The sequence below is a fragment of the Suncus etruscus genome, chromosome 4, assembly GCF_024139225.1.
Source record: "Suncus etruscus isolate mSunEtr1 chromosome 4, mSunEtr1.pri.cur, whole genome shotgun sequence".
Classification (NCBI taxonomy): Eukaryota; Metazoa; Chordata; class Mammalia; order Eulipotyphla; family Soricidae; genus Suncus; species Suncus etruscus.
The window spans coordinates 106,196,652-106,211,529 of NC_064851.1; the positions used below are offsets into that span (position 1 = coordinate 106,196,652).

Consider the following 14,878-nt stretch of genomic DNA (forward strand, 5'->3'; position numbering starts at 1 on the left):
GTTAATGGAGTAAATCCACAATTCCCATAATTTATTTGGAAACACTTCTTTTTTTTTTTTCTTCCAGGAGAACGTTGTGTACGAATAGTGATGTACAAGCCAGTTGCCTGAATGAACACGCATCAATTCAGCTCCCTTTTGAAGCGTATTCAAATGCCCTCTAACAGGGCACAGCAACATTCCATAAATCATCTTATATGAAAAATTAACATGACATCAAATATTTATAAATATTAATGTGTATGTTAATATAACCAAAGCTGTAACAAACAATCATAACCTTGCCAAGTTTCCTAGGAAAGGCGCCGCGGATAATGATATCCATTATCTCTAGAGGAACGCACTATTATGAAAGTTTTACACAGGATGCTATGTTCTTTGCTGCTTTTATATTTATCCACTCCAGGTCCACCTTCCACAGGATATTAACTCTTGAACACACACATTCTGAAGAAACAGAGAGGCAAGTTCACGTGGATAAATCGTTAAGAAATTATTTTGGGGGGCCGGAGCGATAGTGCAGCGGTTAAGGTTTGCCTTGCACTTGGCTGACCCAGGATGAACCTGGGTTCAATCCCTGGCGACCCATATGGGCCCCCAATCCGGGAGCGATTTCGAGCTCATAGCCTGGAGTAACCCCTGAGCGTCACTGGGTGTGACCCAAAAACCAAAAACCAAACCAAAACAAACAAACAAACAAAAAAACCCGAAAACAAAAAAATGATTCTTTGGGAGAGGATTGAAAGTATGTGACTACTTGAAAGTAACTCGAGGCTTTTTATGTGACTTCCTGCCAAATTGAAGTAGATAAAATCACATGTCTAAATTCACTTGGCTGGAACTAGTACATGTATGTTGAATTCCATATGTGCATTTCAACATAGGTGAGCTCTACCTTGCTTGGAAATGCTTGCCTTAAGTGAGCCAGACTCTGAAATATAATAGGTAATGCACTTTCTTTTTTCTTTTTTTTTTTTTAGGGCGCTGGGACCAACGATCACCAGCTGCCCAGGGGCTCAAAAATTATGCTTCCGAAATCTCTTGATGTCGATTCCCACGTAGAGCAACCGAGCTGCCTGGCGTGTGCTAGTCACGGCGGAAGCCCTTTTTTGGTAATGCACTTTCTCTTCTGCCCAGGAGAGAATGCACTTTCACTTTTGAAGCATCCATGCTGAGCCAGGGGAAAAATAGGATATTTTTGTAGGGTGGTCTGTGTTTAGGGGTGGCAAGACACAGTGTTGTCGAGCACAACTTCTGGGACACACAGTTCTGAAATCTATGCCATCAGACACAGTTTTAGTTGGATTCTGTTTGCAGACTCCATGCTTGCAACAGGTATGATGGTTAAGGTATGGTTAAGGATTTGGAAGCAAGAACAAAGGACTTACATGTTATGTAAGTTCATATCGTACAGGGTCTGGAAAATCCAGTTTGGAATCCAACAGGTTTACATAGGCAAAGCAAAAAGATAACTTTATTTGGGGACAAACATGTTTGTGGATTACAGATCTTTTGCTTCTTCCAAAAACATATATTAAGAATTCTTCTGACTGCATCTCATAGTGGCTGCTTCCAAGCTAGTTAGTTCTACATGTCGAAGCACCAATATGAGGCGATATCATAGTGGTTGGGCATTTGCCTTTTATGAGGCCAACCCCAGATAGAGCCTGGTTCGATGCCAGGCATCTCATATGGTCCCCTGTGCCTGCCAGGAGCGATTTCTGAGTGCAGAGCCAGGAGTAACCCCTGAGTGCAGCCAAGCATGACCCCCAAACCAAAAATAAATAAATAATAAATAAATAAAATAAGGCACCCAATGTTTGTTCTATGCAACCTATTCTATGTAACTGACTCTTCTGTTATGGTGTTGGAGTCTGCAAGAATCCATCCCCCTTATGTCACTTTCAGAAAGGGGAGTTCAGGTGTGTTGGTTTTCACTTCAATTTTATTTGTGAATATTTCCTGCATCTATCTGAATTATGATACTTTTGACTCTGTAGAACAGTGTTGATTCTATCTGTTTTATTTTATGACAAATCCTTAAGCATCTAATGATCTGTTAAGCCTAATGCATTCTTTCGTACTAGTTATTTTATTTTATTTATTTTGGTTTTTGGGCCACACCCGGCGGCACTCAGGGATTATTCCTGGCTCTCTGCTCAGAAATCACTCCTAGCAGGCTTAGGGAACCATATGGGATGCTGGAGATGGAATCTAGGTCTGGCCCAGGTTGGCTACGTACAAAGCAAAAGCCCTACTGTTGTGCTTTAGTGTGCTTAGTACTCGTTATTTTAGACAGAGGTTGATACTTCTGGACAAAGATGTGGGTCAGTTGTAAAGCAATTGCCTTGGCAGCTGTGTTGCCTGGGTACATGGTACCTGAGCACATGTTACAAACATCTTTTATCCTGAGCTATGAACTTTCCTACTTTCATGCTGGGTTGTGTACTGGGGCTTTCTCTACCTTTGAAGAAGTCCACACTCTCTCTTGAGCACTTACACTTGCTGCTCTCTCTCCTTTTATTATCTTTTCCCTCCCTTTCTTCAGTACTTCTGATTAAAATCTGTTTTTACTTCAAAAACAAACAAATATTAAAAAACCATAACATTGCTTTGGATGTATGAGCCCTTGGGTTCAATCTCTGGCTTTATTTATTTATGTTCAAATAAATATGTCTAAAGAGATGATCTATATGTATAACACAATATAAGAATAAGGGGCCAGGAAAATATCTCAAAGGATTAGTGTGTTTGTGTCGTTTGCCAGAGGCCTACATTCTATCGTCGGTATCTTCTGTCTCAAGTACAAAGCTAGAAATAGCCCTTGAGCAATGCCCAGCATGGCCCAAATCTAAAACAATAATCATAATTAAAAAATTGAAAGGAGATTAATACTTGAACACATCTTTGTTAAGTGGGTCAGAATTTTTAATGGGATTCGAAGAGAGAAAGTGAATTTGCAGACTGAAAATAACTTTTTTGCTTAATTTAAATCTTTATTTTAGGAGCTGGAGAGATAGCACAGTGGATAAAGTAGCGTGCCTTGCATATTTCTGACCTAGGTTCACTCCAAGGCCTCCCTTAATGTTCCCCTGAGCCTACCAGCTTTGATCCCTGAGTGCAGAGCCACGCACAACTGGATGTACCCTTCCTAATATATATCTCAGAGTTGTTACATATTTTACTAGCAGCACTTTGACCTTTTCATTCACATTGTCATTGATTTTGGACACCATCTCCAACACGCGGTTATTCCTTTCTTTTCAAAAAAATTGAAGTAAATACAATTTCCCCCATAGCTATTGCTGTCTTCTTCCTAATTTAAATAATTAATTGACTTCCTCTTGTCCTTTCTGCAGGAAAAGAGCTTCGAGAATCGCCAAAGCCTGAGGTCACTGACTGTCTAGCTTCCATATCCCTTAAATCAAATCCAGTTTTCATTCCAAGTGTCCACAGACACCATTCGTCAAAATGGCCCTAGAGCTCCCACATGCTAACTCCCCAGGTCTGTTTTGTCTTTATTTCACTGGAATACATACATCTGCAGCCTTTGACAGAGTTAATCATTCCCCTCTTCTTAACCTATTTCCCTTTCTGGGGCTTTCAGGAATTGTTTGCAAATTCTTCTCATATTTCAATGTCTGACCTGGCTTTGAAACTTGGTGACACTTGCTGTCTTCTCTCTGCTCTATTTCAGCTTCTTCACTCATTTTGTTCCCAACCTTTTAATTTTGGAGGGTCTCAGGGATTCTCCAACCTATTCCTCTTTCCCCATCTTTCTAGAAGCACATTTTTTGTGAATTCAAGTTTAATGCCATTTCTATGCTGATGTTGCCCATATTTATAATTTATATGTCAAGTCATGATGTCTCTCTCTCCCTCACTCATTTTCTCTGCTCCCCTCCCTCCCTCTCCTCCTCTCTCTGTCCTTAAATAGGATCCATCTATGCAATCATCTACTCAACATTTCTACTTGGCTGCCTAAATAGGTCATTTCAAATAAATATGTGCAAACCACAGTCCTGAATTGAAATGTTCTTATCCTCCGGTCTTTCCCATCTCAGCAGCTCCATGGCTAAAACCAACAGTTTCTGTGACTGGAGCCCAATCCCTGGTGGCCTACTGGGCTCTGCATTTTCTCTTCTTCCCTCCTCTAGTTGATTGGGAAATATTTATAAACTCTATCTTAAACAGATTTCAGACTCTGTTTTATTTCTACTTCCACCACTATTACGTTGCATACATGATGTGTAAGTAGGCAAGGTTGCAAGGGTAGGTCTTGAAAGATTGAGTATATGTATTCTACATGTTTGTATGACCTAGGTGGATAAATTAAAAGATATGCACATTCATTGGTGCTTCTAGAGATATACTGAGTTACATTCATCTTGTGTTTCTAGATGACTCTACTGCCTTCTTGACAAAATTCACAAGATAGCCCAGAGTGGATCTTAATGTAAATCATGGGTTTGGGGATGATAATAATGCTAGATAGGATCCCTGATTGCAACAAATATGTTACTCTAGTTTAGGTGTTGGAAGTGAGGAAGGTTTTATTTTGAGGTGATAGAAAGTCTGGGAGAATGTTTTACACTTTACACTTAATTTTAACGTGCCCTTAAAAAAACTATTCTAAAAATGGTATTTTAAAATAAAAAAAATCACAGAGATTTATGGCAAATCTTTTTCTGGATTTCAGTTTCCACACTGATTTAATAGGAGTACTTTTTTTTTTCAAGCAACGATTATTTTATGTGTATATTGATGATATAAGCATTTTTCTGTCAATTCATTAGAACTTTCCCCCAAAACATCCACCAAATTATTTAGTAGATGGTACTCAACTATATGGAAATAGGATTATTTCTATTTCTCAAAAAAAAAAAAAAAAAAAAAAAGAAAAGAAAAGAGGAAGAGAAAAAGAAAGAAGGGAGGAGGAAGAGAAAATATTTGGAATGGTTAGATGTGTAAAATTCTCAGGCTAAATTCTAGTGAAAAATTTGAAAATGCTTTCATAGTGCAGAGTGCATCAAATTGGTTAAAACAGGACTGAATGATTTCCTGATTAGTGCAAAGATTTTAACTAACAATCATTCTCTCTCCTTCTCTTCCTCTTGTAGTCCTTTTTCATATTTCAGCTATGGTATACACAAATACACTAATCATTTTATTTATTCTTTCTTTGTTTTTGACCTGTTTCACACTAACTTTACTTGCATTGCAGGCTAAAAATTTAAGAACATACAGATACAATAAGATTTTGGTTCTTTGAAAGCAATCTAGCATTTTTGTTTATACATTAAAAGATTCAGTGATGTATATTCATTATCCAACTGTCAATTATCTCTGGTTATAGAGAGTAGAGACAGAATGAACAGATGGATTCTATTCAGTGTCCCCAAACACACAACTTTCAATCTCTTCTCTGTGAGCTCTTTACAAGACAGCAATACCTCCTTCCCGCTTTGGGGGCCTAATTTCAATTGTGGAATGACCTTAAAGGAAGAGCCCAAGAGAGGAAAAGGAGCAAGCCAAGGGGTATCTCAAATCCTCTACTGAAATGAAGGTAATAAGAAAAATCTTTAATGACTTACTGAAGAAAATAAACTGGTATACATTTTCAAATATTATCTCCAAAAGCCTGGGTCTTTTCCAAATAAAAGAGTTGATTTCTCTTTATTATACTGTGCCAACTATTTTGCAAACCATGGCATCATTGGAAAAAAAAGAAATATTATAAGTATTAATTGTCTTAAACATCAGAATAGCAGTTAAATGATTTTCTATGAATGATGCTGTCATGTATTTTATAAACTCTAGATGAGGACATATTAGTATTTCCCTAACATTAGTCAATGCACAGCTCCTAAAGTCTTAGAAACATGTTATCCAGAATCTGAGCATTGGAACAGGCTTCCTGGTTGCTCCTTAACTAGCAATAATATTGATCTTTTTACTAAGTGTGAATAGCATTTCCCTGACAAGGAATCAATAGGGAGTTGAAACTCAAAGTCTTAATAGCTAATCCTAAAGCACATCACTCAGTGTAGCTTCTGGTGTGGTGATTAGCATCAACACAAAAAACACAAAGATCATGTCAATAAAGATGCCAAATGTTGTGTATGGTTTTCATATTAGAAATTTACTGAAAGCTCATAAAAAAAAAAACAGAGGCCAAATTCTGAAGATTGCATTTTTCTTTCCTTAGAAAAGCTGCACTAAATAAATGATAATCCTTGGAGGCACATAGAGAAATACACTATAATTTAACATCTATTTTTTGTGCAGTGGTATGTCAATAGTCATTGATTACTTTCTTTGTGAAGACCCAATGAAATTCTATCCAGTAGCCTTAACTTTGATGCTACAAAGGGCCAGAGTATTTTGAAACACTATAACTGTGTGTTTTTTTAAAATGATCTGAAGACCCAATTGTAGGAGTATTGTATACAGAGTTGTGTGTTTCATACAAGATGATGAGAGGGGTGGAAGGATAAGAGGCTGATGAGAAGCTGGAAAATTGCTCCTGATGAAGAAGACAAGAAAGATCAGTTGAGCAGAAGGTTAAACCATGCCTGCCGATATGCCAGTAGAAGCACCAATATTTAGAAAGATTACAAATGTAATAATTTAAACTTAAAAGATTTTCAAGGGGCTAGATCATGCCTTACAGTACTCAGAAATTATTCCTGGCTCTTTGTTTAGGAGTGATCTCTGATTGGGGGCCATAAGTGATTCAAACAGGAGTTTTCAGGATTCAAAGAAGGGAAGAAAAGTGATAAATATTGTATCCCATGGGTACAACTTTTTCTTCTCTTATATATCAAACTTTTAGAACTGAGAAGATGTCTTATTTGTGACCCAATCTGAGATCTACATACTTGGAGTGATCAGGTGAATCAAATGTTAACTGTATTTGTGAAAGTACAATAAAGAGAAATTCAAAATTTAAAGTACAGTTTAAAGAGAAATAGTAAATGAAACCTTCAAATTTGTGCTTAATAAAAAATAAATTCCCCGAGTCATAAAAAATTGAGATTTCACAATTTTCTGGTTTCAAACTATAATGCAAGACAATAAAATAAAAACAGTATGATATTGGCATAAAGATAATGCAACAGAACAGAATTGAGAGTTAAGAAAAAAAATCCACATATATACGGTCAGTCAATAAATTATAGAGAGTGAAAAATACTTAGAGGGGCAAATACAACTGCTTACATAACTGATATTGGGTGTTAACATGCAAAATAATAGACATGACCTATAACTTAAGTCTGACACATATGAAAAATTTGAAATGTATTGAAGACTTAAAACTAAGATATGAAACCATGATGCTTCTAAAAGAAATCACAATGAAAAAGCTCCTTATTTATCTCCACAACGATTTTGTACATAAAACCAAAAGCTACCAAAAGCAAATAAAGCAAAAATAAATAAGTACACTAAATTACAAAGTTTTTTTTTTTTTTGGTTTTTGGGTCACACGCAGTGACAAACCTGGATTGGGGGACCATATGGGAAGCTGAGGGATCGAACTGCGGTCTGTCCTACGTCAGTCATTTGCAAGTAAACGCCCTACCACTGCACCACCACTTAGGCCTCATATAAAGTTTCTTTCTAGCACAGTGAAAAGGCAATTATGGGATGGAACAAAGTATTTTTAATTTACATACCTGACAAGGGATTACTATCCAAAATACATAAGGAATTCAAAGAACTCCATTACAAAAACATAAATAATCAGCTTTTTAAAATGGGAAAAGAACCTAAATTGACTTTTTAAAAAAATCATTTTTATTGAAACCATTGTGAATTACAAGTCCTTCACAGTTGGATTTCAGGTTTACAGTGACAGTGAATTAGGGCCATTCCCACCACCAGTGTCGACCTCCCTCCACCAAAGTTCCCAGCATGTATCTGATCCCAGAACCCTTAGGCCCTTGGCCTGCAGTATAGCAGGCCCATTTTAAGTTTAAATGTTTATAGTTTGGGTCTCTTGATTCTATTGTTATTGACTTTAGCTTGGGTATTTAGTTCTGTCCTTATTTTTATCTCCACAGAGTTTTTTAACTCCACAGAGTTCATTTTATCAATGAACTCTGAACCACTTGGCCCTGATCCCATCCTCTTTTTTTTTTCTTTTTTCAATTTCATAGAAAAATATAGAAATATGAGGTAAAACAAAGTAATTCATATACCAAGGCTTTATGAGAAAGGCGGGAGTGCCTATGTAGAAGAAACAAATAAAATATAAAAAAGGAGGTGTGTGGCAGGTTTTTTTGTTTTGTTTTGTTTTGTTTTGTTTTGTTTTGTTTTTTCATAGGTGCAGAAAATGTTGGGTAAAGTAAAAAGGAAATACTTTTGAACTGAAAAACAGGGAGTCCCCACTCATGACACTTACTGTTATAAGACCAACTACTGGCTCCAGGTTTACTAATATTCCAACCCAAGGTCTTTCTTCATGGTCCCAGGAAAAGTTCTCTTCAATTGCAATTGTTGTAGTCAGGCTTTTGTAATTAGAGATCTTGGCTTTTGCACAGATCCTATGTTGAAGCGGGAATGTCTTCTGATTTCATCTCACTGTTGGGTGGCAAGACAGGGAAACCTTCCCTAAAAGCAAGTTGTTGCTGTTTTGTAGTCATTGGTGTGTCATATGAACCTACTCTGGAGCAAGTTGGTGCCACGGTGGCATTAGGGTCTTCCCAGGCTGAATTGACTTTTAAAGAATATTTTCAAATGGGCCCGGAGAGAGAGCACAGCGGCGTTTGCCTTGCAAGCAGCCGATCCAGGACCAAAGGTGGTTGGTTCGAATCCCGGTGTCCCATATGGTCCCCCGTGCCTGCCAGGAGCTATTTCTGAGCAGACAGCCAGGAGTAACCCCTGAGCACCACGAGGTGTGGCCCAAAAACCAAAAAAAAAAAAAAAAGAAGAATATTTTCAAATGGACAACAATATCTAGAGAGCTCAATAGCACTAAATGTTATAGAAAATGCAAATCAAATCAAAATCAGATTTCTCTTCATGCCTCATATTTTTTGAACTATATGTCAACACAATGATATATAAAAAATAATGAAGATGGGGGCTGGAAAGATAGCATGGAGGTAGGATGTTTGCCTGCTGAAGGATGGTGGTTCGAATCCTGGCATCCCATATGGTCCCTGAGCCTGCCAAGAGCAATATCTGAGCATAAAGCCAGAAGTAACCCCTGAGTGCTGCCAGGTGTGACCCAAAAACCAAAAGAAAAAAAAAAAGAAGAAGAAATTCTTCTATTTGTAACAACACCAGTGATTTTGAAGACACAAAGACAGAGATACATAGACAGAAAAAGACAAATTTGTGCAATCCAAAAGAAACACTGTATTCCTAAGGATCCAGAGTAGTGGTTACTTGCCAGAAGTGAGAGGGACTGAGGGAAAGAGATGCAGGTGGTCAAATGTTACGCCCTTCCATTAATAAGGTGAGCCAATAGTAGAAATTGACCAGAAACATGGTGAGTGCATCCATCATACTGGGTTCTATATTTGAAAGTTGCTATAAGAGCGACTCTTGAAGGTTATTAACATTACACACAAGAATATTTGTACTAAGTGAGTGATGAGTGTGTTAACACACCTTACTGTGGAAATCAGTTTAAACAGACATATGTATCAAATCATTACACTGCAGCCTTGAAACTTATGCAATGCTACATGACAATTATATATACAGAAAGCTGGAAAAACTGATTAAAAAAACAACAAAACATCCCATCAAAAGAAGAAAATAACTCCTGGGAAGCTAACTGCATTATTACAAGGGTCTAGATATAAAGAGATGGTGTTAGAATTCAGACAGAAAGTTAGAAAGTCAAAGGCAGTTGAAAAAGCTAGCAAAACTCTCTGGGGTCAACATTGGTCTCCAGGTGGATTAGATTTCAATGGCACATGCATCCGTAAACACTTTCTCTTCTCAAAGGCGAATATCCATGTTCAGTTGAGTAGAAGCCTTTTGAAAAAGTGTTCTGTGCTTGGCTTTCAAGAATCTAGACAAAAAGGCACCAGAGGAGTTCTTATGATTTATCATGTCTATGATCCATGAATTAAAAGGTCTTGGTGAGTGAGACCATTATGGTTTATTGCTTCTGGGAGTCGAGTACTACTGAGTGTGTGAGGAGGAACTGGTATTAGTCTCTGAACAATAAAAGTCCCTAAATGCTGATTTACCTGTCAGACTAAATTGGCTCAGAACAAATGCTAATTAAAAAAAGAAAACTTGTAAGCACAGATGTACTTCTGTTCTAAAAGCTTGAGTAGAAATGTATAGAAATTTTTTGTTTAATCCTGAGAAAAATGTATGGAATCTTTTGTATTTAACTCTTGCTAGAGATGTTTGACTTTAAAGAAAAATTGTAAATACAAGGCAGAAGTCCGTTATTCTAAAAGCTTTGATAGAAAAACACTGTAGAGTTTTCTTACTTAATCAGAAAGAACAATGTATAGAAACACTTGTATGCCATTACTGATTGACATGCTTTAGTTTAAGTTATTTCTTAAAATATATGAATCCCTACAAAAAGTTATGTGGAAGAATTCAATATGGGAGAACATTGCTTTGTCTCTGAGCTGATTAAAGGATTGATCTGACAAGTGGTAAGGTATTTGTCTTGAGCACACTAGCCTAGGATGGACCGTGGTTCGATCCCCTGGCGTCCCATATGATCCCCCAAGCCAGGAGCGATTTTTGAGCACATAGCCATGAATAATCACCGGGTGTGGCCAAAAACCCAAAAACCCAAAAAAAAAAAAAAAAAAAAAAAGAAAGAAAGAAAGTAAGAAAGAAAAGGATTGATCTAAACTCATACATGTTCATATAAAATTTTAATCTGAAGTACTTATTACAAATATACTGTAATGATCTAAGAGCTGTTTTAGCTTTGATCATTCCTTTGGTCTTCAGTTTAAAACCTTATCACTACCACCAATCCAAAATCTAAATTATGCCAGATTGCTTGGTGTCTAGTCAATCTATTCCCATAATCAGACACTTCTATTTTAATTTTAAAGCATCTTGGACATTGCGCTAACTTCCCTAAGGGCTAAGTTTTTCTTGTTACCATAAATCTTACTTCCAAAACCGAAACCCCAGTTCTTAATTTTAGATGAGGCTTTCAAGATCTTCAAAAAACTGGTTCACTCTCTGTGTTTCTCCACAGGAAATGAACACACTTTACTCAAAAGACCCAGAGAGTAAATGTTATGGAGGCCTTGTCAGCCCTAGAAACTCTTAAGTATTCAACTTCTCCATAGTAACTCATGCGCAGTTAGAGACAAGAGACAAGTGACTGAACACAGCTGGGTGCCAATGAAATTGTATTGAAAGATGTGGAAATCTGAATTCCTAATGATTCCATGCTCTGAGGAGGTCTTCTATTACCCATAACTGAAATATGAGAGCCCCATGATCATCTCTTGGGCTGTACAAAAATAGGTGGTTGGCTGGATTGGGGGCACAGTAATAAATTACCACTCCTGTTTTTGAGACGGTAAGTACAGTAATTTCTAAGTTGATCCAGCTATATTCATTAATTAGCACTCAATAGTGCTTAAGGGTCACTTGTGGCTCTGCCTTCAGGAATCCGTCCTGATGGTGCTCAGGGAACTATATGGGATGCTGGGGATTGAACCAGGCCTGAATCACCAAGTGCAAGGCAAGTGCTCTCCCCACAGTACTATTGCTCTGGCTTTTTATTAGTTTGTTTTTAGCCAACATTTAAATTGATGTGATTGCCTTCATTATGTGTGAGGCTACAATATTTTTCTTCCATTATGGTGAAAATATATTAGTATCTAAACTTCTTGGCATATGCTATCCAAACCTTTCAGATTCTATATACATTTTAGCATAACCATGATATCTGGGTCAGTTTAATACAACATTAATCAAAATGCTGGTATCAGTGACTCATATTTGATTTTACAAATGGCTCTTTATAGAGTGGGGCCTAATATGTTGACTGTGAAATTAACTTCAGATTCGTAAGTTAAGCATAATCATCATTCTGATGATAAAAAACATAATTCTATAATGAAATATTATAGGAATAAGAATTGGAGTTAAATAGAATGATTGCTATTGGAGCAGTGGACTTTGGACCATTCAGGGATTATTTCTGAACAGAAAAACCCTTGCTCAGGTAGTGAGAAACATATGTGGTACTTGGGGGACTATGTATAATGATGTGATTGAAACTGTTATTACTATACTATCTTTCCAAGTCTTAACTTTTTTTTTTTGGTTTTTTGGATCACACCCAGCAGCACTCAGGGGTTACTCCTGGCTCCATGCTCAGAAATCACTCCTGGCAGACTCAGGGGACCATATGGGATGCCAGGATTCGAACTACTGACCTTATGCATGAAAGGCAAACGCCTTATCTCTATGCTATATCCCCGGCCCCAAGTCCTAACTTTTTTTGTTGATAAATTTTCTATTTCACCATGCTAATATAAAAAAGTATAAAAAACCCTTAGTTTAATGAGTATCTCTAAGAGACTTAATAAAGGAAATACAACTGGTGGAACTTTAGAGATCATCTTTTTGAATCTTGTGAATAGCTATCATTTCCATTCTGGATGTCTTTTTGCCTTTCCCTTTCACTATGGTGTGTTTGACCATTGTCCAATATATTCAGAATGATTTGCTTTCAGATTTCCTTACTCCTCCCCAACTGAGGTTAGAAGGAGGAAAGAATTAATTAAATTCATAGTCCCAAAACAAAGCAAAATGTCTATGGTAAAATGTTCTGTATTTTTTCTAAAATGAATGAATCTTGTGAATTCAGTAGCATAAATTAATTACCAAAAAAACCACCTCATATTTTTTAATTCTATTTTTGCATCTCGGAAAGGGTGATTCTATGTCAGAGACCCTGGTTCCATAAAACAACGGAAAAATTCTCATCTATTCAGTCCCCTTCTTAAAGCCTTAAAAATATAGACATTTGGGGTCAGAGAGATAGCATTGGAGGTAAGGCATTTGCCTTTCATGCAGAAGGATGGTGGTTCAAATCCTGGCATCCCATATGGTCCCTTGTGCCTGCCAGGGGTGATTTCTGAGCATAAATCCAGGAGTAATCCCTGAGCACTGCTGGGTGTGACCCCCCCAAAAAAAACCCCAAAAACAAAATATAGACATTTATTTTAAATTAAAAATATTTATTTAATTTTATAAATCTTTATTTAAGCATCATGATTACAAGCATGTTCGTATTGGGGTTTCATTCGTAAACAGAATACCCCCCTTCACCAGTGCAACATTTGTAAAAATAAGACATTTTGAAGACCAAAATAGGAAATGCCACAACCTCTAAAATTTGAGCAGCAGATAAAACGTTCTCTAACTTCTAATGAGCCTAAGGATAAAAGCAAGTTGTCAATAGTTGAGAGATTGGGGCCGTGGCCAAGGTAGACTAGTAGGCTGGTCATTGCAGGCTCTGCCATGGAGCTTCTCACCTGGAAGATCTAAGCAGAGACCTGAGCTATTTTTGTAGGGGTGAATCTAGGCCCCAGCATGTCCTAGCACTTGTTTATTGGATGCTCTATGTGAGGTGCTTCTCTGATTGTGAGAGGGTACAGAAAGTGTCAAAACAAATTGAAAGTGGCTTGAAGAGCCTTGATTTCTGCTCCTTGAAAATGCTAAGCATATGCCTCCATTGCACTTACCTATCTAAAAAATGGGTAAAGGAATGCTTTACATACTAGAAGGGCTTCGGAACTAGTGGGAAACAAGCCCTTTAGTTGAATAGTGGCTCATACCGAGTCCGTCTCTTGAAGTGAAGCATTCTAAGGAAGATCTCTATGCCTGCTCAATAAATTTGCAAACTTCCTGCTACACTTTGTTCATTGCACTCAAATGTCATTAGCAGGAAAAATAGGAGACACTTGCCGGGGTCTGTCTTCTTTGTGAAAGCTGTGATTTAACTGCATCCTGAAAAAGGTTTACCCTTCATAGGGTGAACACACTGGATCACATTCACAAGGCAATGCCATTTTTGTTAGGAAACTAAGAAAAGGTCTACACAGCAGGCCCTAGTAGGGATTGGAAGGAAAGGGGCAAGAGTTGGAGGGGAGCTGAGGGGGAACTCAGCCCTGCAATACTGGAGTTGATTTTAACTGGGGGGCTGGGGATGCTTTGCAGTAGGATTCTTCTGGGGAAGAGGTTACCCAATTCCCCCTGAGATATTACCACATGCCCCATGAGCTGCTATGTGGTTATAGCTTTATTTCTGCACACAATAAGATAACTCTGGAGCTCATAGTACTATCAAAATGCTATTACAATTATGACAATGAAAATGACAATGATAATGACTGCTGCTATGACTACTACAACAGCTATTACTATTGCTATTATATTTATAACTACAATAGAAACTACCACTATTACCTCTGCTACTGCTGTTACTGCAGCTTTTTCTGTGACTACTGCTTCTGCTACATCTATCACTACAATTAACTATTACTACTATTATCTCGGTTACTACTATTAATTTACTGCTATTGCTACTGCTATTACTAGTATTACTCTGACTCTGGCTTTAGTGTACCTAGTTGCAAAGGTTTTCATGTTTCAAGCTGACATGATTTGATTTGAATTCTCCTCTATTTGCATTCTCAGCTCTCAGGCTTGTAATGACTCATCAGTAACTGGAAAAACTCTCCAAGACCTCCCTTAGGTCTTGACTCTCAGACTGAGACTAGCAACTAAATCTGAGCCATCCTCTACCTAGGTTTTAAGAAGAGAATCAACTCTAGGCAATTATTTCTTAATTGAATAACTGAGATTTACATAATTACAAAGTTATTTAATATTAAGTTTCAAGCATACAATG

At 37.4% G+C, this 14,878-nt stretch overlaps 1 protein-coding gene and 1 non-coding gene across 2 annotated transcripts in view; both read right to left on the reverse strand.

The window, feature by feature from the left end:
* TENM3 (teneurin transmembrane protein 3) overlaps positions 1-14,878 on the reverse strand; it is a 745,099-nt gene that overhangs the window by 657,204 nt on the left and 73,017 nt on the right.
* LOC126008034 (U11 spliceosomal RNA) lies at positions 978-1,110 on the reverse strand. The gene has a single exon (XR_007495460.1). It is a non-coding gene; the product is annotated as a U11 spliceosomal RNA (small nuclear RNA).